Source organism: Emydura macquarii, unplaced genomic scaffold (assembly GCF_026122565.2).
Source record: "Emydura macquarii macquarii isolate MOO-44397 ecotype Brisbane River unplaced genomic scaffold, CSIRO-AGI_Emac_v2 contig_2422, whole genome shotgun sequence".
Classification (NCBI taxonomy): domain Eukaryota; kingdom Metazoa; phylum Chordata; order Testudines; family Chelidae; genus Emydura; species Emydura macquarii.
In genome coordinates, this window is record NW_027132559.1 from 33,557,089 (window position 1) to 33,582,483 (window position 25,395).

Genomic DNA, 25,395 nt, shown 5'->3' on the forward strand with positions numbered 1-25,395 from the left:
GTCATTGGAGATCTACAATACATTCCTCTGGGACCATGAAAGGGATTAGACACTCCCACGAGGGAGGGAGGAAGGTCTCAAAGCCCATGCTCCAGTGGCATTGGAACAATTTTTCTAGTGGGGAGTCCAGAAAGCCATTGAACAAAACTAAATCCTATATATGATGGAAACTGCTTGAGGCCAGGGGGTGCTGCTGCACCCTCAGCACCCCTAGTTCCAGCACCCCTGCTGGCTTCCAGTCAGAGCATCTACACTGCTATTTTTAGCCCTGCAGCCCAAGCCTGAGTCCGCTGCCGTGGCCCTGAGAATTGGCGTGGCGCCATGGGTTTTTATTACAGTATAGATATGCCCTCAGTGTCCATCTTGTAGTAACAACAGACCCTGAGATGTCTTATTTTGGACAGGCATAAACATGGCTGTTGAAGATAAAATGTCCAAAGATGAAATCTGCATCAAATGGCAACAGATACACTATAAAGTGAAGTTGGCTGACTAGGGGATTCCAAGTGAGGTAATATCTGGTTGTGGGCCCCAGTTCATTAGTGTCTTATTTTGGCAGTTCTCCTTGATATATTAGTTTTCACATATCATGTCAAGCCCTTACTATTTACAGTCAAATGGTTTAGTATGAGAGTCAGTACAAATAGGAAAAATGTGATAAAGTTTAATTGCTTCAAGGATTCGACAGCTGTCCTTGTGTGTTGTAATGATCCCACAACTTGTAGGATCATCACTACACACCTCAGTGTTTTATTAGGGTTACTGTTTCAAAGACTTATAGGTAGAAAAAGAAAAAACCTTACTCTACATATAACAAACTTCTTGAGCCCAAGCCAGCTAACCCTGAGGTAGATATCAAAAGATTTATGTGCCTAAAAACTGGAAGAGAAAATAGACTCTTACAAGTTTCCCAGACAGCCACTTCCACTGCAAAAATGGGAGAGATTTCAAACAGAAAGTGTCTAGCCACCTGCCATGGTGATAGCCACCTGCACCAAGGACATAGATCATGACAATGTGTGAGGGTCATTTCTATGGGAGGAACAAAAGACATCTAAAAAAACCTAAGTTGGACCCTGACTCTCTGTTTCTTGGAAGATCCAGTCTGCTACTGTCAGTGCTCTTGTGCTGACAGAAATAACACAAGCCCACACAGTCACTGACATTGAAAAACACCAGGAACAGGGAACATGAGCCCCATGTGATTGTCCCCTCCACTAGCCAAACAGACCACCGCGTAAAGCGTTGTTTTGAGAACACGAAGCTATTTTTGATCAGAAAGCCATTTAGATTCAGAGCCAGTAGTTATCAAAGATGCAGAACAATCCTCTTGTCCGTCATCTTGTCCTGACATTCATCCCCATATATCTCTAGTTATGTTTTTTGTTATTAGTCTGTCGTTGTCAGTTTTGGTGGAAATTGTTTTATCTGCACTTAAGTTGGGGAAAAACCTACCCTACGACGCTGTTTGTAACCCTGATCCAGATCATGTTACTTGGGCCAGAATAAAGATCAGTCTCTTAGGAGCTCTCCTGTAAGTCAGACCCTTATTACAGTGCATTTTACATCTCATACTTGAAGGAGTCACAAGGAGAAATGTTATGCACATTCAAAACTAACTACAGAACTCTTCGTCACAGTACCCATAACAATTTTTCTTCTCACTATTATTTATAGAGCAGCTTGAACTAAACAATATATGTTGACTATGCAGGATTATTATTTGGTTTTGTGTTCTTCTGGAAGAAATGTAGATGATCCCTTGTAAATTAAAGTCCTATGTTGCCTGTGCTTCCTGATCTATCCTGTGATTGGACAAGAGAGAAGCTGGGACTGTAGTCCTTATGGTGCTGGAACAAGTTTTTTGGAGAACAAGAAAAACTCACCACTCTTAAAAGGGTAATTATAGCTCATGATTCATTTTGTTTTAGGGAAAACATGCACATTTTTTTCTCTCTCCTTTTTATTTTCCTGTCTTAAATTAATTCTTCTACAATGAATAAAAGTTATATTCAGTGCCTCAAAACAACACAGTTTTTTCTGTTCCCTCCCCCCATATTTGCTGCATTTAGGGCCTGACCTACAATCCTTCTGCTTAAGAGTAGATCTACTGATTTCATTGACACTAAGAAAGTGAGTAACGCTTTGTAAGGTTGTGACTCAAACCAAGAACTTCACAGTGAAGGCGAATACTCTTCTTCTGATCTCAGATTGCTTTTGGCACTAGTGTAAATCCATTGATTTCAGTGGAATTACTCTTGATTTACATCGGTGTAAATGAGATCAGAATCATGTTTGAACTGTTGCTCAGAACATAAATGGCAGGGGATGAGAGGTTGTGTGTCTTGTTCTCCTTTTTATGTGTGCATTTCCCATTAACAGTAGTGAGAGTTAGGTATGTAGATTGATGGGAGAGTATGAGACCAGGTCAGCTTCACCTATATAGTAGAGAGGACACATCAGGGGCTTGCAAATGCCCTTGTTAATGGAACAGACCTTGGTCCCTACGAAGGAGACTCTCGGTTTTCATTTTAAAAAGAAATCTTTGCTTCTTGTCCTTTCAAAGATAGCCTTGAAAATATAAACCAGTGTACATGGATGTAAACTGACCAGTGTGATTGAAAGGAATGAACTACTAGGTTTCACTTCTAATGAGTCCTTCACCTGCTGAACACACAGTTTCTATAAGACGAGTCACTTAAGTTTGGGGTATAGCTCAAGGAAACTCCTTATTAATCCTTTTCCAAAATCTTCTGGCTGGTTCTGAGAATAGTGGTGTGGTAAAAGTGGGCAAGATGAGAACGAGAACAAAAATTTGTTTCACGGGCTTTCCCTAAAATTCTAAGGCAGACTCTGCTTGTTAAAATGTTGAGCTCTTTCTGAAGCTGGTTACTGACCCAGCTGCTGCACACTTAGGCAGCTGCCATGGCTTGGGTATCCTCTGTTTCCATGGCAGCTGTTTCCAGGGGAGCTCCCATTCCTGTGTCCCTCACCAGAATTCCTAGGAGTACATGGGAGATGCCACATGGTCCCCACAAACAGCAAGTTGCTCCAGCACTGTGTGAGGAGAAAGGGAAGCACTTTAAAGAACTCACCACCTCTATATCACCATTCTCCACTAGGGCCTCTGCCCTCAGAACTTTAAGATATTCCAGTGTTCATCTGCTTATGGATATCCCAATAGCCACAAACATGAAAAATTCCCTTTTCCATCTGTGAATGGTAAAGATAGTGTACCATCCTCCAATGGATTCGCCTATAGTCATGGTGATCTACTCATTCATTACATGCAGTCTCTGTACTTCGGTATGAAATTACTGATGTTAACCAAGGTACAGTTTGGTTCACAGCACAGAAGACTATCTGCTCAGCAGTGCAGGCCACTGAGCTCCCATTATCCCCATGCTCTACTTGCTTCACTGGTTTCCTGTTAAATGGTGGGTCCAATTCAAGATTCTGTTCAAAGCCTTACTTGAGATTGACTCAAGTGATCTGAGAGATTGCCTCACCCCAAGCAATTGTGACCTTTTGTGACAGCTATAGTCTATAGGGAAGAGTCAGTCTCAAGATGATTGTTCAGGAGGTAACTCTTGTGCCGAAGATGGAGCTATTGCAGCAGCTGGCCCAAAATCTGCAACTCCCAAAAATATATCAGGTTGACCATGAACCTCAGCACTTTTAGAGCAAAATACCAAGCCCACTTATTTGACCTACAGTTGTCATCCCACACTAGTATAATTAAAATCTCATCCCTGCTCACTATAGGAAAAAGAGAGCTTGAGAAATAACTTTTGTTCATTCTTTAATTTTTGGAGGCGCTCTGATATGGTGATGGGCACTATATAAGACTCTAAATGACAGATAGAGTGAAGAACGTACTACATTAGAGTAATCTAACGTGGGAGGTTTTTCTGATGGAACTCCTTGTTAAAGTTTTGGAAGCACATTTCCTATCAGGTTGTATAAAATATTGCACATTGCTCTGAGACTCCTGCACTATCTAAACAGTAGGACAGAGAAGTTAAAGATGGCATCTTTCTTTGGAGGCCTTATGGTTAAGAACTAGAATGGAAAAGGAGGCTTTCTACAAAGCCATTATTCTCTTGTACAAAGGTCTATTTATGTACTTTTCACAATGCAGTTTATTTAAATATATTTTGTGTTTTTAAAATGTAGATTATGACAAGCCATTAAGGTATATTGTGTTTTTTAAATCTTTAAACAATAATAAAAATATTTCCTGATAGGCAGTAAAGGCTCCTTAAGAATCACTATATTCTAGCCTGTAACTACAGGATAGAATTTATTTGAGCACCATCTAGGATCTCCATTGTGCTCTTTTGCCTTTTTATCCTACACTAAGAATATAGCTACAGTACAGCATATGTATCCTTCTAGGCATTCATTTGGCTGGAAGTGTGATTCAGAGTTAAAAGGTCCCACGTTTTCCTTTTGGCAAGGAAGGGTAGCAGCAGATCACTCTAAACTCGATGAGAGTTGCTTCCAAGTTGGCTGAAAGGGTTTGCTGAATTGCTTCACGAGGCACTCTTACCCTCTTCCTCCAGGGGGTAAGCCTGCTGCCTCCAGACTGCATAATGCAGAAATTGCACACTTGCACTCAATCCATAATGGAAGTTCCTTGGCTTATCATGAACCCATAGACCTCAAGCCTCATTTTGATGTTATCCCAGTCTCATTTCATTTCTTAAAAATTCCCATGGGACTTTGTTCCCATGAAAACCTCTGACACCTACACACTGAAAGAAACATATCATAGCAAGCCTAATGTTGAGACAATGATGCACTTGGAATGCTAAAGATGAGATGTATGTCTGAAACCTAATAGTTTTTGCCATTTCCACTTGGCTATTTCCATTATATCATTTTCTACTGAAATGCATCCCTCTAGGTTAAGGAACTTAGGCCTTGCCTATATATGAGAAAATGGTACCAATACTAAACTAAATATATTTAGAAATGTATTTAGTTAGATCAATGCAGCTCCCCTCCCCTTGTGTGGACACTCAGATTTCACTTTCAGAGTGCCTTTTATAGATTAGGTTAAGCTGATTCCTTGCTGATTTAAGCTTAATCAATAAAAAGCACTCAAGCCAAAATAAGTGATCACGCAAAGGCATGGTACTGCTTTAGTTAAATCAGTATAATTCTCATACAGATAAGCCCTTATTTACTGAATATTTGCAGCACAACATTTTGGTCAACAAGGAAACTAGTAACTTTAATAAGTAAATAATACTTTGCACTTATATAGTGTCTTCCGTTAGCACTCTATGAACATTAATAAAATTACAGTTACCTCACAGAGTGTCATTATACCCCCATTTTATAAATGAGGTAGCGGACATAGAGAAATTAAGTAAGCTGCTGAAAGTCAAACAAGAAGTCTATAGCAGAGCCAGAAGTAGAATCTAGGGACAACATTTTCGGAAATAGATTAGTAATTTTGGGTACCTCTGTTTTTGTTGAAGGGGCATGATTATTTTAAAAAGGGCTGAGCGTTCACTCTCTGAAATTCAGGTTCCATACGGCATCTCAGGTTGGGGTCACTGAAATTGAGGTATCCAAAATTACTAGTCTCTTTGGAAAAGCCTGGTCTAGTTCTCTTGACTCTCAGTCCTGTGCCTTAACTCTGTTAAAGGAAGTTATGTGCTTTCTAATATAATCTCTCTTCTTAGGAAAATAAATAGGAAATCTATGACTCTCATTTAGTGTGGGTGAATATTCTCACTTATTTACAAATATGGAAGATCTGATTTCAGTTTCTGAGGCAACAACTACTGTACAAGCCACCACCATTACTTCAATTATGTGTGTACTATAGATAAGAATTTCTAACATTAAAATGTTCATATAAATAGTGGTTTTAGATGGGGATAATGTAAATGTATGGATACAGCACTAGCCATACACTTTTGGAAAAGCTGTTATAACTCAAACAATAGTCCCACCTGTTCTAAATTATACAAGTTTGGTATTAAACCAAAGTTCTCATCACAATATGAAAACATATACATTAGCACAACAGGCAGTTGATGATTGGAGAAGCATCTGGCCCAGCTGCTTGTCCCAGCTGTACTATGTAGGCCAGAAGGAGGCACAGGAAGTTGTCTGGGAAACTGGGTGAATTCCTGACTGATTGCTGCATTGGACCCCACCTCTTTGCCTGGCTCCTGAGTCCTGCTTTCCTGATCTGTTCCTGGTCTCTGACTTCTGGCTCGACTTCTGACTCCAACTCCCAGCTCTGACCAACTTCTGACTCCGACTGCTGCTCTGATCACGGAGTATGATCGCCTAAGCCCCGATCATGACAGCTAGTCATGTATATCCTCTAGTCATGTATATCCTCTTCTACCAAGTAAATGTGTGTATGCTAAAGGGCTCCATTTTGTAACCCATAGGATTATTCCATTTTACTGTGGTAGTAGTTTATCACATAGATTACAAATACCGTACAATTTACAACTAATTTTCACTCTCTTTTTTTTTTACATTCTATGATTTAACTGAAATGTTAAGTGCTCTATTATCTGCAGTGGCTGCCGATTAGAGTGGAATTTAAAATGTTGGCTTTGACTTATCCAGTTCTAAATGGGCTGGGCCTGGGACCTACCTACCTGGGAGACAACTTTTCTTCCTGTGCTATACTGCCATAGAGAGATTGGCAAAAGTACTTGGATGCATCTTCTGTCCAGTTTGGTCCACAATAGTCCAAACCTGTTGACTCTGGAAGATGTGATGGTAGGGTTGGGGAATTTTTCAGCCTTTATTCTTTGACAGCTATTGTTGATCAAGGAAAATAGGAGGAATTGATAGAGCAGTAATTATTGTTTTGTTTGTAATTATGTTTGTATTTTTTAAAAATTGTTTGGAGTGCCTATGGCTGTAGAGAGGGCTTCTTATCTTTTTCCTCCATGAATCTAAATAAAGAAATGCATATGGAATCATAGATTGGAAAATATATAAGATTTTACTATCATGTCCCATTTACATCTGTTTTGAATCTAATCCCATCTACACATTCATAATATTGTAGAGTTAATGGTTTTGAGACTAGACAAGCACAGCTGGAGGGCGGCCAACTGGCTGTCCATTTTGAAGGGGTTCAAATGCTTAAGTTACTCCATCAAAAGTCATCCATGACTAGTTCAAAATTGCTTCAAAATCAGCCTGGCACAGACAGCAGTTTAAGAAATGTGGGCTAATAATACTTGCCCATCTCACAAGGATGTTGTGAGGCTTAATTCATAAATGATTGTAAAGTATTTTGAGATTGTTGGTTGAAAAGGTCACTGTATGTGTGTTGTTATGTACATTACTTCCTGCTTCAGTTTGATTATTATCTTTGAAGTGTTATGAAATGGCTATCTTGCTTCCGTCAAAAAGGTTTGCTGGCTACAAAAACTTAATACGACTAAATCAGTTCAGAATGTTTCTAAAATCTTCCTGAGGAGTAAAAAATGAGGGGATTTTTTGTTTTTGTTTTTGTTTTTGTTTTTGTTTTAAATTGCACCATGAAGAATTAAATATATCCTCTGTGTGTGTGTGTATTATGTACACACAATATATATGGATGGAATGAAGAAGAAAGAGAATGAACTACGCTGGTAACTGAAAAGATATTAAGTACTTTCCCAGACCCAGCTTCACTGCATTTTCTCTATATAAACCAACACATTGTAATAATTGAGATATCTAATGGAAATTAAGTGTGTGTGTGTGTGTGTGTGTGTGTTCACCTGTGACAAAAGTATTAATATAGCAATACAATTATTGAGGTTGTCTAAAAAAATCTTGTCCTAAAAATGTAAAAGCTTTGTGTTCAAAGGATTTAGAAAATAAACTCTTTCTGGAGAGCCCAGCCCCTTGGGATTTGGCATAAAAAAGTAAAGGGAATTTCTAAGGAATATCAGGTTGTCTTTGCTGGCATATTTTTTCTTTGTTCTGAATGGAAACAACTTGAGCTCAAAAGGTAAATTCCACTGACTGTAGATTTTAATAAGTGTGAGTTTAGAAGAGAAAGCCAAGGGTGTACTAAATATGACTGCATTTTATAACCCCTTTTTTCGTCTTTATTCTTTTGATAATCACTCAACAGACATCTATTCAGTGAAAGCTGCCAATTCTTATATTTACTCTATGCACAGATTGGGAATGTCAGAGAAAATATGTATGGCAAATTAGGGTGACCTCTGTGGCCTGAATTTTAAATAAGAGGGCAAAAATATGAGGGATTTACCTACTATTTTGTTGCACTCACTTGTGATTTCTTTCCATGGTACCTTTATGAAATTGTCCTAAAGCTATTATCATAACTGAATATTTTGCATAATGGAAAACATAGTCACCTCAGATCTTCTTTTGCATGACAAACCCTTGATTAGAAAAATAATGGGATGGAAATGGAATTGGTATTTACTATGGCTGGCATATAGGGTTATTCTGGAGAGGAAAAATCTGGTTTTAAAAGAATCAAAGGCAAAAAAATTGAAGCCATACTCAATATACTAGGGAATTGACACAGGCAGAAGAAGAGCTCATCTTTGTACTGTAAACTGCTTACCGTCCATTTATAAGATAAGAAGCAAGAGAAAAGTGATACAAATATCTCTTCAATAGTGAGATATTTCTTAATTTCATAACAAAAGTTCTCATATTAGTCAAAACTGCCACCCATCTTCAGAAACCAAAATATTATTCTATTCCAATAATGGATCATGCTGAAGTTCTCATTAAACTGTAATGCTCATATAGCGTAATGTGAAACCATATACAGCAATATTTCAGAACTGTATAATACTGTAAATAGTCAACACTGGTGATTTACAGTCTTTGGGTCAATCAGTCCATGGTTATGGATCGCTCTCACAGAACTGAGAATAAATATATTGAGCTAGATCCTCAACTAGCATAAATTAGCAAAGCCAATTTACATCAGCTAAGGACCTAGCTACAATACCTTAGGATCTGGCCAATTATGCAGTGAATGGTATATTATTGGCAGAATAGAACCATGTCCCTGCAAACACTGACACATGCAGGTAATCCCTTTTGAGTTCATGCACGTGTGGATGTTTTCAAGATCATGGCCGGTGTGTGTGTGTGTGTGTGTGTCCTTTTGATTTGTTGTGTTATTCATTTTTTATAACTGAAAAGATTATTGTGCAACAATAAATTAATTTTTGTTACATGAATATTTCCAAATCATCTGAAGATTTGAAATGTATAAAGAGTCTGATTCTGCAAGTCTTCTGTCCATGGGTCTGACATTAAAGTCAGACAATGGGAATGGCACAGGTAGCTTTCAGGATAGGGCCCTGATCCAACTGCCTAAAATATATGTAGCTCAGATTTAGCATTTCCGTTAGCAGGACGGTGTTATACCCATCAGATGTTCACAGGGTCATAGAGGTGATAATTAGAAAGATGCTCAATGGTTAATTCTGCAGCTGTGTTGAAATAAAAGGTGCTTTTCCAGTCTTAATGGGACTCATATCCTTGTGTGAATCAGTCTGCTGTATTGAGCCAGTTCATCTGAGTCTGGTAAGAATAAGTTCATGGGGCTTATCTATACTTCTTTCACAGCTAGCCTCTTAATGCTCTTGATAGCATTGCAGGTTAGAGAGACATTATTGGCCTCATCCTGATGTGTTGAGCACCTGCAGCTGCCATTAAAGTCAGTGACTAGTGACTAGTGCTATGTAGCTCAATAGGGAGATAAATTTGTGATTTCACTTTTGCCAAAGATCTTGAAAAATAAAGCACTATTGATCTCTACTAGGATCCTATTGTGCAATATCTGCTCACATTTTTATTATTTTAGCAGTATAGCTCAAACTCACTGCAGCTTAGTACTCATCAGTTTTTTATTTTAGTAAAGATATAATCATTTCCACTTGTTCAGTCAGAAATCCCAAGCTAAATGATAACTATGGTACCAGACAGGTAACAGATACAGCAATTTTTGTTCTTCCCTTCCTCCAAAAAAAAAGAGTATCTTTATAATTTTTTTAAAAATTGACATAACAAATGTGGCTGCAATAATTATAACATACATAAACAAATGCTGTTGAAAGCCAATGATTAAATTTTTGAATGAAGTGGCTAGGATACAGATTTAATTTCTGTGATAGTATTTCAAATCACTCCACTAGCTTTGAAGTGAATTGTAAGCATTTTGATAAATGGCCTGAAAAGTCGTCTAGATTCAGTGTATTGTATCTTCTGTGAGTACCAGAGTCCCTCTGCTAAAATACTGTATTGCAACTTTCTTAGAGGAATATTGCTCAGTGAATCAGTGAGAGCCCTCCCTCTTCCTCCTCCACAGCAAGAGTGTGCCAGACAAGATTTTTGTCTGTGTCTCTGTCTCTCTCTCTAGCTCATGGCAGAAGCAAACCACTGACACAAAATGCTGCACAGCTTCATGTCTTGATGATAACAATGGGTCCTACACTAAATGTACACACTTAATGAGTGTGTTCCTCACCCTATGGTGCATCCATTAACAGATTACTATGTCACAGCTGCGCTTAATCTCCTAAAACAATGGTTACAGTTGTAAAAGGCAAAAACATTTTAAAACAAACAAAAAAAAGAGGTTATAACAAGAGAAATGTCCTCTAGTCAGATAACACTTAGCAGCAGTAAATATAAGGCAGCAGGATTTGCTTTGTTTTGTTTTAAGATAGCAAATGCAGTCCTGGCACCATTTGTAAATGCAACAGACATTTTTCCATTCCCCCTGCTTTAAGTAAGCTGATACTGGATGCTTTTTAGCCAGCTCCAATTTTGGTGTCTACTGTATCTGACCCAGCGAAAACAAAAACAAAAAAATCCCGTAAGGAAGGACAGGAAGTTCTGAGAGCTGTTACATGGTTATTGTTACTAGGGAAACCACTTCCTTAGCATTCATGTGTTCAGCAGATCTGTCTGAGTCTCAGGCAACCTCATGAAGTGAGTAGCACGAGGAAAAATAAAGACCCAGCACAATGTACAGTACAAATGTCAAAACCCATTATAAAAAACCTCTTATTTCAGCAAATCAACTTTAAACAGCAATGAGCCTTTCCTTAGTATTGTTTTTGTAACAGGCCTGAGTACGCTTGTGATGTGAGAAGTCAGGAGGTCTCTTTCTTTGGGTCTCTTACTCTCTGCCTGTTTCAGAGCCATCACTTAAGTGTTGTGGAAAAATTGATAATTTTTCAGTACTGATGAGAAGTCTGGGCTCAGGCTCCAGAAATGTAGGTGAGAGGAACCACAAATAGCAATAGCACCCTTTTCTCCCTCCACCACACCCTAAAAAAAAAAAAAAAAAAAGCAGTTACCTTTACTTTCCCTTTACTGTATCTTACTGAAAAACTCAAATGAAAGAAAGAACAAACAAGCAAACAGGTTGCACACCCCCTAGCTGAGCGCTTTTGGCCCCAGTCTGTCAATTGTAGTGCTAGCCCAATATGTAGAGATCATGCTGTTGATGCTTCTATTTTATTGCCTCCCTATTGGCCTCCAGTCACAAAATAAATTTTCCTGTACATAAACATTCCTGTGGATGCAGTTAGCAAATTAACCACCGCTGAAAAGTGTTTTTAACAGTAAAGTGCTCCTATCAATCTCTCCTCAGAGTCAAACCTGTGCACCTCAATACAGACCACGAGGTTCACTCCTGCAGTAAAAATGGAATGAATTCCAATGTGCATAGCACTACGGAATGATCTGGGGATTTTGTTCACTTGCTGATAGTGAAAGATATTGCTAACCTGACAGTTCAGAGAGAGGAACAGAGGTGGGTGAGAGGTGAAGGGTGAGGCTGAGGAAAAGAATTACAGAAATAGGTACAGAAAAAACATCAGTGTCTGGTTCACTAACGAAAGGGAGGAAAAAGACAGGGACAAAAGGAATCAGGTGTTCTTCCAAGAAGTAGTATAATGAGCTTGCAACAAAGACAAGACGACCTGTAACTAGCTAAGCCTCCAGGACACTCAAACCTAGTGGAACTTGAAACTCGATACATTAATGACGAGGGGATGGAGCTAACACAGAAACTGGATGGAGAAGCTGGCCAACCAGACACAAAGGCAGAGCCTCCCAAACAATTTTTTAATGTCCTTCCTTTTTCTAACTATAGTAAAATAATAATTTTTACGTCCTAAATTATAAACTTACAGTAATGTGAATTCACGTGGGATTTTACAAACATAGGGCTTGCGTCTACTCTTTGCTTACAGTAGTTTTACACCACAGTAACTTCAATAACTGCAAGAAGTTATTTCTGCCTTACACTGGAGCAAATGGGAGAGAAATTGCTTCACTACAGGCTGAAAAATGCAAAGAACCAAGAGAGTTCACAAAGTGAGGATGGAAGGCATCAGAAAAGAAGGAGCCAATACACTGAGGAAAGAAACTGCTTATTGATGCCCTGAATTTAGGATGATCTGATTAATGTGAATAATGTTTATTGTATTTCTGTCCAGTGACAGCACAACACTACAACACAAGTCAGCAATTCTACTTTTCAGGCTTCTGGATGTAAAGGACACAGATAAGGTCATTTTGGGGGCTAAGCAATGTAAGAATTTGTGCTAAGGAAAAGGGTTCTCTGGATCAAGTGATGAGCCCTGCATACTCAGTAAAACAGTGGGACCGGATTCCACTGGCATGCTCTTTCAGGATACTGAGAATAGGGCAATCTCTGTTTGAGCTGTGTACACATCATTAGGAAGCTGCTACCTAGCTCTCAAGGAATCTGTGGCTGTGGATGAATAGCTAACAAAATTAACAGCAAAAAGAGCAAGTAGGACAAAAGGCAGCCTTGGGAAGAAGAGACAGACAGCTCCACTATTTGTAGGATGAGGTGTGCTAGTGGCAGAGAGTGGGAGCTGCAGGAAACACCTCCTGTGGTTCTCTGAAGCTTCAGTTTTCTGAAGAGAGAAGGAGCACAGTTACCTGGTTCTGCTGTGCTTTGAGATGTGCAGTCAGAAGCAAGTTAGAAAGGGGGCCCCACCAGCTGAGCTTGCACTTCCAGCAGGAGCTGTAACAAGAAGCCCAGTCTGCAGGAGATGAGACAGTCTATTCTGAGGAATAGGCCAAGGCACAACCCTAAATTGCATGCAAAAATTGTACTGCAAGAGGCAACAACTCAGTGGGACTAGTGGGTCCTATGCTGTGAGTGATGGGTCAGGCTTTGGTACGTTATGATCAGGAATGGGCCAAAGCCAAACCTCTGTACCTGAATAATCCTACTTTTTGAGGAAGGCTGAGAATCCAGATCTGAACTTTGTTGCTCAGGTCCATCTCTATTTACAGTATTCTGAACAGGAGGAAGCAGTGCAGAAATAGCTAAGGAATCAAATAATGGAAATTGAGGGACACCCACTGCGTTCTGATCACTGGATGGTTTGCCTATGAACCATGAGGGAAGCTGATTCTAATGATAGCTCTCTCTCAGCCAGAAATCTCCCAGGAACACATTTATATTTCAGAGTGAAAACAAAGCAAAGCCACTGTTGCTTTTAGAAACACAGGTGAAAGACGCGTTCCTAACTTTTTCACAGATTGCAGAGTAAATGAAATGTTTGACAGCGAAGACTATGTGCTGGTAACATTGTTCGATAAACATTTTGAAAGGGGAAGATTAAAGCCAAGCTTTCATGGTGTTTAGACATCTATCACGGAAAATACTTTGCTGCTAAATGCAAAAAGACCAGGAAGTCAGCCCACCACATTCACCCCCCTCTCACTCCCACCCCCGTCAGAGAGATCATCGTTTACAATCAGAGCAATATCCTAGGAATGCACAGGACTGAAGGAGAGGATAGGGAAACAGCTGCACTCTTAAAACAAATGTCATTAGCCCTTCTTTGAGAAAGAAAATAACACTGTGAACATCTGTAAAGAGCTTGGAGAGGCACATCGATAGCACAGATGTGCAAATTTACAAAACCAAGGGCCATACTACTAACCTGGTAGGAGTCTAATGGATGCACCTATATTGCATATACATTTCTAAATCAGAAATCCGGCACACAACCACATTGGCTTGCTCTTGTCATTTGAAACCATAATGATGAATTCTGTATAGAAACATAAGTCAAATGATAGAAATTCACTGCAGGATGAACCAAAATATTTTGAAATCACCAGCAGTAGTAAGCCAGCCATTGATTTTTCAGAAATTGTCATGTTAGAGGCAAACAGAGAAATGCCATTGAGTTGAATGTAAGGCCTTGCTTTGCTCAGCCAATGATTGTCCTCGTGGCAGATTTCTCATGGATAAGAAGCCCAGCAAGGCTGATACTGCAAAGATTCTTTGTTGGTAGTAGAAAGTAACTTTGGAGCATCTAAAAAAAATGCTTCAAATTTGTTGCCTAATTTATTGAAACATAAATTATGCAGAGAATATAAAAATACATGAAAATATGTGTGCATATTCATCTCATTCCCCAGAGTGAAATCCATGTAATCAAAGGAGAACCGCTATGGGATTTGTATTGTTGCAAGCAGGACACAACTCTTTTTCTTATGAATGAGCCATATATGACTGTACAAGCACTAGTATCAAGGGTAAAGGAAACAGACTAACTTTAAGGGAAAAAGAAATAGACAGCAATTCTTCCTTAGTAAAATGAGAGTGTCCATGTAGAACTTCTCTTGTTTTCTAGGTTATGGGTGCAGCATTATACTTACATATAATATTGTAAAAAATAGGACCTAATTTCATTCCAGTTTATTTAAAATGAATCTTTGTATCTGACATGCTTCCTAAACTTCTTGTTTGGGACAGAACATTGTATTTATCCACTTCAGTTTAATGTGCTAACAATCCCACTTAGTTTACAGCAAAACGTTCATCTACTTAAAACGATACTGGAGCCTCCATAGACATGAGCCAGCAAACTTCAAGTCCCAGAGTAACTATAATTATTTTGCAAATGTTGCCCTCACAGGATAAGAGTTGTAGATCTGCTTATGTACTTCTTAAATATTAATTTAGAATTCAAGCTGGCCAACTTCATTTCCTCACAACAATGCAAATGCAAATAGGAAGCAAAGAAACAATAAATTAAGGTAGTGTTCACAACCAACATTCAGATGCAACTTTTAACTACTAGAATTACTGTCTGCCCACTCACCATCTCCATAAGGGCTACAGCTAAACATTCCACATCTCTGAGGAGTTTCAAACAGTTCCATAAGAAAGAAGAAAAATCAAACTGCCATAATTCTTCCTTTCCCTCATATGTGGAATTTTCCATGCAAAATCACATAGGCCTGAGGCTGAGGATGGCCAGTATTTAGTGCTATCCAATGATAGGTTTTCAGGTTCAATGTCTCTACTTTTCAGAGCTACAAGTGGGATCTTTATACTGTTGGAAAGTTCCCAGTGTTCTACTAGGATGCTATTTCTAGCCTTAAAAGGTACTCAGAAATAAGTGGGTATAAAAGAAGCTCTTTTTAGGTTTTCATTTAGAATTTATGTTGTCATTTTCTGAGAATTATTGCACAGTTAAACTCAAGGTATCTTAAGACACCTGACATGGTTTTACATGTGCAGAGATATGAAAAAATGGTACCAATCACATCTGAAAACACTTTGAAAAATATTCTAAAATAGTTTTTCCATAAAATGTGTGCCAAACCTTCAACACTTAGGAACAATGTGCCCAACCCAAACTCATGTCAATAAAACCTCTATACCACCACACAAAAATGCATGCTCTCTATAAAAAAGTACATCTCAACTACAAGTGGGACCATTAAATAGACTAATAGTTTTGAAGGCTAGAAGGAACATTAGTATGACCTTCTGCATAGAACAGGCCATAGATGTTCACTAAATGATTCCTGCATCAAGCCCATAGTTTCTATGAAATCCTGGCCCCACTGAAGTGTCAATGGGAATATTTCCATTTATTTCAGTAGAGCCAGCATTTCACCCCCACTCTTCATTTAAAGATTTCAACTGATAGTGAACTTACTACATCCTTAAGTATGTTGGTCCATTGGTTAATTATCTTCACTGTAAGAAACTGCACCTTAGTTCTAGGCTGAATGTGTCTCCTTTAACTTCCATACACTGGAACTCTTGTTGTTTTTTAATGTGTTCCTCCTTCTCACTTCCCTTTTTCGCTCTCTCTTCCTCCCCTCATACTGGAAAAGGGAGAAAAAAGTAAAAGATGGAGAGAAAGGGGGAAAAAAACCTGAAAGAAATGCACCCTCCCACTCTCACTTTTTCTATTCTTAGGTGGTTTTCAAAATGTCTTTGAAGTACAGATCTCTTGTGCATTACTTTAATTTTAGATCCTATCTTTTGCATGTATCATATGAAACAAAATTGCTGCAGCCTTTCCAAAGTGACATTAAACATTGCACCACTGGGGTCTGAGCTGGCAAGGAGCCTCCTAAATATTGTGAGCTTGGCAAAGATTCTACTAAATGTATGTTTGCTCAAAACGTTATACGAACAACATTAAGCAAGCCCAGTGAACATAAATGTGCCCATTCTCTGTTATTGGCACATTCTAATGAAGTATTCCCACAGTCAACATATTTTAATGGAAAGTTAGCTTAGCAACTAGATTTATAGAGGCAATAGCTAATTGGGCTCAGTATCTGAAGGGCGCTGAGGGTTTCTCTTAAGAAAGTTACTTTGTATGTGGTTTAAGCATATCAGACAGATGGGATAAGCGAATATGGAGATTTTATTTAACAAAGGATGTATTTTGATTTATACATAAGAACTGAGCCGCAGTTAATAACTAGCTGAGAGAACTGATGGCATGTGGCAAAGCCAGATTTAACTCCAGCCCATCATTCATTCTTCAGTAAACATTTTTTGAAAGAGTTAGGAAAAGCATTTCCACTTTCTCCACATAGCATGATTCTCTTTCCAACACTCCTCTGCACTGGGACTTGTTTTAGTCACAAATCTACCTCCATCCCACACAGACCTAGTATTCTTTCATTTTTACTGTAGCTTACCTCAGAAATGTTGGCACATGAAACTGAGGTTCCAGATAGTGTTACTAATGCTGGAGAAATGAATCCCACATTGCTTAAAGCCCCTTGTGTTATGTCTGCCGTTCCTCACTCTGGGCTACCATTTACTGTAGGCCCTCGTAGCTGGGGCTTTGGCAGAGCTGGTCCAAAGACATCTAGGGAGCCCTGCAGGCCCACCTGGTAGAAGGCCTCCACCTTCCATTTCCCCCTCCCCCCCACGCACCCATCCTTATAACTGCATGTGTGGGTGTGTGAGCATGTCTGGTAATGATGAGCCAGGAGGGGGCACCCGGAAGTAGGGACAGGAAGTAAGCAGCCATGGAGCGCTACAACATCATTTTGGGGCAGTAGCCTGTTGGTTGGTTTCTGAAGCACGGGAAATAGCTAACAAGTAATGCTGCCAGGCAAGAGAGGAGGATTTGTATCACCTCCCCTTTCCCGCCACACAGACATGCAGCCATCCAACCGCCTCACTTCCCTTTCCCTATTGTTTCACCACAGAGGTCTCTGTGGGACAAACAGCAGGAGGGAGGTGCCCATTTGAGCAGGAGGGAGTTGTTACTCCTCCCTGGTCAGCCTGTGACGTAATGTAAGGTTCAATTGTCCTAGCCCAGAAAAGTTAATGGAAAATCATCAAAGCTAACTGCAAGCAATCAAAATCACTCTGAGATGAAAAGGAACATTGCAACAGACCAGGGATTGCCCTAGTCCTGAATAAAGACAAAAGACTGAGTAAGTGTATCACAAGATGGAGATAGGCGCTCTGCATCCATTCACTGAGGAGACGTCTTATTGAACGTGTGTTTCATGCTAGATTGGAGCCTGGGTCCTATAAGGACAGCCAGCTGTGCAACAGACTACACTCGTGTGTGTGTGTGTGAGAGAGAGAGAAACTTACTTTAGTAGATAGGAAAGGTAACTATTACTAAACGTGTAAGTCCTAGTTTATGTTTTATGATTTTTGTTTTGTAACCATTTAGTACACCTCTCTCATGTTTATAATGGCATCTTTATTCTTTCTTATAATAAAACAAAAGAGGTTGTTTTAAGTGCTCACAAATGCTGTGCGTTACACAGGAGTGGTGATTTAAAGTAAAACTGGGTCCACTGCACCTTTGGGGGCAGAAGATCTGAGAATATTGTCAGTAGCCAGTGTTAGAGGCTCACTATCTCAGGGGGATGGTTCAAAGGGGACTTGGGACCTGGGCGTGCATCTTTTGTTGAGATGCAAGACAAAGACGGGCTGTCATCACCAGAAGTGAGTGCTTGAAAGGTGTTCGGGAACTAGGATCCAGCTATCACAGGCAAGACTCCCGCTCACAAGAGGCAGGCAATAGCAAGGTGACTCATGGTCCTGGGTACCCTGAGAGTGCACAATTCCACATGATTCTGAGGTTCTACTATTTCCATGCGATACTAATAGATCTCTCAGGCTTTAATAGTATTTATTTTACTGGAATCCTTTTATGGCCCTGAATGCTTTTATATATTGCATCTTTTATATGAATTACTGTATTGATCCTTGAAAAATTGATTTTAAAATATATGCTTGGTATTAGCCTAGCAACACATCCATGCAGCCTGGCCCCAACAATTATTGGTGGTCTCTCTGGGAAGGAGGGAAAAAAAAGAAGACAACTTTGGAATCACATTCTACTAACTCAGTAACTACCATTGGCGGGGAATGACTGTGAGACTGCTCTCAGCTATTATTGTGCTTGGCTCGCTCTCAGCATGACTCACTGCAGACAATATATAACACCTCTCAGAAGAGGAATGAACAGTAAATACTTGGCCCTGGATTTTTTTTTTAATCTTGTCAGTATTTCCTTGATTTGTATCCTTTATCCTAGCCCTTGTGCCATATAAGCTTCTCAAAGTTAATGTCCATAACACCACCACCCACTGGTAGCAGCAGGCTGTTCTGCCACTGTAGGGTTCTCACTGCAAAGATTTACAATGACAGCCATTATTCAGAAACGCTATGTGTTAACCTAGTGGCACAAGGTTGTTCAAACACCTTCCCTCTGGTTTTTCTTTTCTCTGTGGGGGCAACAGCTATTACAGGCAGGGCATCGCTTCCTTTGCAGTAGCAGCCAGGCTAGTTTGGGAAGAAAATGTCTGGCCACAATGGAGCTGAGCCAAAGATGTTCAGAAGTAAAAAAATGAGACCATTGCAAGGCATTTATTGTACATAACATAATCAGTGATATTAGCTTGTTAGTTCAACCAACATTTTTAGCTACTGCAGCACTTCTTGGTTTCCATCTGTATTTGATATTATGGTACGTTATAACTGCCAAGTGAGTAATAAGCCATGGACAACTAATGAATAACCTGGTAATACCAGGTGCAAAGGGTGATTATACTTTACAACTGCCAAGTGAGTAGTAAGCCATGGACAACTACTAATGAATAACTTGGTAATAACAGGTAGTGAAGAAAAGGATTAAAATGGTAGTGTCTTCCCAGACTTGCCCTGTGCCAATGAGGGCTTCAGTGGAATGATCAGCCTTGGGGGGGGTCTGTTTTTGTGTAGCTCCCTCCAGGGAGCGCCAACTGGAGAATGACAATTTCATGTTGTGGCAACTTTTGAAATTTGTTTTCATTCTGCATTGGAACAAAAATCAAGACCTTTAGCCCATTTTCACAAAAATGGAATTGTGTCAAAATGTCCACTTTTGGCTCAGAATCTGAGCATTCATAGCCTGAGATGGAGGAAGCCTAAGTTAAATCTCTGCTCTGCCTGATTCAGAGCTAAGTTTTTCCTGCGAGCTCATTCTGGATCAGGTAGCGCAGGGACCTTGAAGCTCTGTTTCCCAATCCCAGCTCATTACTCTAACCACTAGAGTATGAGCATACATGGCTCTCAAACATATCCACACACACACAGCTGAGAGGGTGTGCATTGCTGTTCTTTCTATTGGGGGCATGAGGGTGTGTGTTTAGTTTTGTAGATGTGAGTTTAGGTTCAGGATTTCTTTCATTTTAGCAGGCCTTGGCCAGCCCAGGGGGACAGAGACCTCAGTTGTTGTGGAGTCTGAAAGTTTAACCTGTGCCCTTGGGTGCAGATTTTGGCTCCAATCTCTGCTGCTGTGGCGGAATGTGTTCTAGCTCTGAGGAAGGTGATTGAGTTTGAAAATGTGAGGAATGCCTCCTGCACAAGCAAGGCTGTTTTTGTGTTTGTTGCCATGCTTAGCCTTGTTGAGCAGGTGCCTGTGGGGGCTGGGGTGGGGGGGGCAGAGAGTACGGGAAAATGGTTGTAAGGGGGGGGGTGTTGTCCCTGTAGTGCCTCTCTCAGCACCTGCTGTTAAAGTCATTATCTCTAACGTTCTGCCTTTTTTAGGGTATGAGCAGCTAGCTAGAGACTTAGCAAGTTATGGTAAGAGCACTAGTCCCGTTAGAAGGGTTCCTTTCGGCTGTAATGTCCCAGGAGATCAGCATGTCTTGTCCTTTCGAAGCTGGTTTATATGATATTAAACAATGCAGCCCAAGTGTTAAAAGCTTCCCTGAAGCATAGGACTGGGGCGCGTGACTTCACGGTGTTTGTTGCCGCTGAGGACATGGCCTCTTTTATTTGTGGCAGTATGACACATTTAGTCAATCAGTGCCCTAAGGAGAGGCTCCTGGGCACATGGGGGTGTCTAAGCATAAAGTGCAGGGTGGGGTGGCTGTGGTAGAGACTGGGTCCCAACAGGCTGCAGCTGCTTTCTGGGACTGGTGGGTCTGGGGTGGGGATTATGTCCCCATTACAACATGGGGGGAGATGGCATTAGGGTTCTGTGGCTCCTCGCTCAGTGGCCTCTTGGCCTGAGCCTGACTGCAAAATGGGGGCTGAGCCCATTGCTCTGGAAGCTGTGGCCTTACTTGAGGATTCTGGCTTGCTGGCAAAGCCCCTAAACAGCCATTGAAGATAGAGAGGGCTCCAGTTTCTGAGGGGGCTGCCAAGCAGGCTAGTTTGGGCGGTGCCATTGGGGAGCACACATCTGAGGGTGCCGCTAAGAGTGGTTCTTTGGTTGGGGGCATGGAGAGTTCTCACGTAGTAGTTTTGTCCCCTTGGTCTCACAACATCCCTCCCTCCGGTCTCTCTGAGGCACCCCTGTCGAGGGCGGTTGAGACTATGAATGTGTGGGGGGTGATGAACTCATACATTCTTTGGGTCCTGAACTCCCTGAGTGGGGGAATATACCCTGGACACCGTTGGCAGGTTTCTGGATGGGAGTAAGGGGACACATGGAGCAGAGGTGGCAGATCAGTTTCTGTTGGCTGCTCAGTATACTATGAGATGTGTCTCTGTGTTTGAGTTTCACAAACACAACTGGTACAGATTGAAAAAAGTGATGACCAAAGTACTTGTCTCTCTGAGCAATGGAAATGTTGGGGATTAGGAGAATTTAATGTTTTTGTTTGAGGTTCCAGGGAGAGGAGCGGTTTCTGTGGCTTTTTCTTATGAGTACTGGTCCAATGGATAATTTTGTTTGTGACTCCCTGAATGTGAATGAGGGCAGGAACATTAAAAAACACATGGGTCTTTTTAACCACCTGTCCCAGAAAAGGTGGACATTTCATTATTGAAAGAGACATACCAATGCAAGCAACCAAACCAACTGACTTACGAATTGGAGAAGGGAGGGTTTTTTTGAGTCATGGATCCACCACAAGCGCAGGAGTTGCCATTCTCTTTGTGGACAGGGCAAAGCCTGCTTCGGTGGTTGGGCAGGAAGATGATGTTTAGTGATGGTTTAGCTACTTTTGAGCAATATCATTGTTTCTTTATGAATGTCTATTCTCCTACAATAGTGAAAAACTGGGGGTGTTTTTTCCAGAGGTTGGGTGCTCTTTTGACAGATTGTTTGACAAAGGTTATTTTAATTTTGGGGGACAATTTTAATTGTACTCTGAGAAATTAGATGGGATTTATTTGAAATCACATCTGTTCAGCGCCTTGCAACTCTGTTCAGGCTTCTGACCTGGCTGATGTGTGGTGACATTTTTCACTCTTATGGGCAGCAGTACACCTGGCTGAGTACTAGTGCCAGCCCTTTCTCTAGCACCCGTTTGGATCATTTTTATGTTTTTATTTATCATCGGTCTCATCTGCTTTCTAGTAGTGTTGTCCCTACTGGGCTTTCAGATCATGGTTTGATCTCATTTGTGTTGTCATTTCTTCCTGTTCAAACCCATCAGCCATACTAGCATTTTATCACTTGTCGTTTGCAAGCTGTTCACTTTCAGTTATTTTTGGGGACCCTGAGTTGCCGCAAAGGATGGTTTCTTCTCCTTGAGGCAATGGTGGAGGCTGGGTAAAGTAAATATTTTTTTGTCAGCGATACAGTAAACCGACAATTCTGGGCTTTGTTGGAGTCTGGTGAGTTAGCGTTGGGGATTGTGGACCTTGAAAAAGCCTTTCATGATGCTGGGTTGTAGGAGAGCTTGCAACACAAAAAAACAGCTCTTGTGGGTCCTATGGGATAGCAAAGTTCAGGGTGCACTAGTTGGGCCTAGCTCAGTTGGGTGCACCGATTCAGTTTTAATTCAGCCTGGACAAGGAACACACCAACTGGAGGATGACTGTCGTCAGTGCAAAACCTTTCAGATCCTGTGAGGCTTAGGAACTTGGTTATGAATTTTTTCGCAGACCTGTATGCCACAGAGCATATGTGGACATCTGAGAGTCGGTGGCTCCTTGAGGGTCTTCATAGGATCTCAGTGTTGGGTGTGGACAGACTTGAACAGGACCTGACACTTTCCGAATTGACTTGTGCCGTAAATGGCTGTGCGCCACAGACAGTACCTGGTATTGATGGTTTATTCTGTTGAGTTTTTACCCTTCACACCCTTCTGGGGTCCGCCTTGCTCCAGGTTTTTCAGGCGCGCCTCAGGGAGAAGATATTGCCACTCATTTGTCAGTGGTTCTTGCCCTGTTGCCTAAGAAAGGAGACCTTGGAGAGGTGAAGAATTGGAGACCTGTGGTCCTGCTTTGCTCCGACTATAAACTATTTTCAAAAGCATTGGCAAATAGATTGAAAACTGTGATTGATTCAGTCGTGCACTCTGATCAGATCCATTGCATTCCTAACAGGTCCATGTTTTATAACATTTTCCTATTGTGGAATGTAATTTCAACCTCAAGAATGTTTGATTTGCATGTTGGGTTGATTTCCTTTGATCAAGAAAAGGCTTTCGATCATGTAGCTCCTGGCTGTATGTTTCACCCCCTTTGTGTTTTTGGTTTGGGCCCAGGTTTATATCCAGCATGCAGTTACTGTATAATACATATAGTCTACTTAAGGTGAATGGTGTTTTGAGCAGCCCCTTTCCAGCCTGTAGGAGCATCAGCCAGGGCTGTTGCCTGTCTGGGTTATTATATGCTCAAGCCTCTGTTATGCATATTGCGAAAGCACTTTTCGGCCTCTCTCTCCCTGTTCCAGCTTGTACTCTGGTGAAAGTTTCCACATATGCTTATGATGTGACTGTGTTTATTACTCATGATTGTGATATCCAAGTTTTGACTGAATGTCTGCACTCTTTTGAGCAGGCTTCCTCAGCTCACAGCAACTGGAGGAAGTGTGACACGCTTCTGCTAGGGGCTTGGTGACCTCCTTCCCGCTTGGCAAAGGGAATTGTGGAGCTGAACTGGTTTTTAAGGCACTGGGAACTATGCTGGGACCAGATGATATTTTGGAGGGAGTGATGGCCAACTTGGCGGGGAGGTGGCCTCGACGCTTCCTCCAAGGGCGGATGTTAGTCATTAATAGCATACGTGTCTCTATACTGTGGCATAAATTTACTGTTTTGGATTTCCCCCTCCACTCTTTTTAGAAAAAGTTCAGAAGGTTCTTTTGGACTTTTTCTGGGATGGTCATCATTGTATTAGGTGTACCGGGGGGGGGGGGTCAAGACCGCATTGATCTTTTCATAAGAGTTGGTTACAGTTTCTGAAGCAGCTTTTATTTGTGGATAATCCTGTTCCTTGGAAGCCCCTGGCCTTTGCTTTTCTTCAGTAGGTGGGGGTTTGGGTTTCGAGTGGGAAAATTTTTTGAGGGAGATCCTGGGTGTCTCAATTTTGAGGTCTCATCTGTTTTTAATCAATGCCTTTTTAACACGAACATTTTTTAATCTGAGGCCCCAGGATAGGCAACTGGAGTTCGCAGGGCTGCATCCCTGTTTAGAATCCTACTGTGAGGATTCCTAGTCTTATTTCTCAGGGTCATGGTTCATCCCTTATTGCAGTAGGTGTAACAAAACTGGTTCATTTAATTGATTTTTATTCATTTTACATGGATCGCAGCGAATATCTTGACTGCCAAACTTGGTTTTTATTCCATTCACTGGGTTTCCTGGTTTTTTAAACAGTCATGGAATCAGCTCATTCTAGGGGCAGTATTGCCAGACAGTTGCCTCCTTGAGTGAGCCATTCCTGATTATCCTAATGTTTCTTTTTTTTTTGCCTGTTGCAGGTTGGGGGTGTTGACGAGCCTGGCAGCTTGTCTGTCTTCAATGGGTCTTCTGAATTTACTTTGCATAGCTTAGGCCATGTCACTCTCTGTGCTTGTTGTAAAGATTCATCATTTTCAAACACTTGTTGATTGTCCCGGTATGGTATCAAGATGACAGCTTCTGGTGATGGCCTTAATCAACCCAGCCTGGCAAATTGTATACAAGCTCCAATTGTGATGAGGATGAGTGATCACCAATGGAGAATTCTGCATGGGGCTAGTGCTATAACTGTGTTTGTGCACCATTTTATTCTGAAGGTGTCTGTGTCGTTTCCTTTTTTGTGACATGGAGGAGACTGTTTTTCATAGGTTTCTTGTTCCAGGATACAACCATAATTTGTTTTACTTCAGTCTGTTTGCTGGTTATTGTCCCTTGATTTTCTCCTACCATATTTATTTTTACTGCTCTTAAGTATAGGTTCACAAATAGCGCCTTGCAAACTTTGTTTTGGATCACACAAAGATGGCCATTTTAAAAAGTAGATGGTGTAAGTTATTTGGTACTGGGGTTGCCAATATTCTCCAGTGCTTTTAGATTTTTAGTTGTTTTATGCTTTCATTTGGAATTTAGGTATTATACTCTTATAAGTGATATGGATCAATATATTCAGTGGGGCGCTATTGCAAATGCACTTTATACTGTTCAGGATGGGTAATTATTATTGAATTTGTAATTTATTTTCTTTTTACAGGGTTTCTGTACTGATTTTATTAAAAGTGTTTTTAAAAGTTTTTCTCTCTCCCTCCCTAGGTGAAAATTTAATCAAAAACAGCATATTTTTGGCAAATTTTTATTTTGTCAAAAATATTCTGACCATTGCTACTTCTGGGCACTGATGTATGTTGTACCTATTTAGCATTCTTTGGCTTGAAGCGGGGCCTA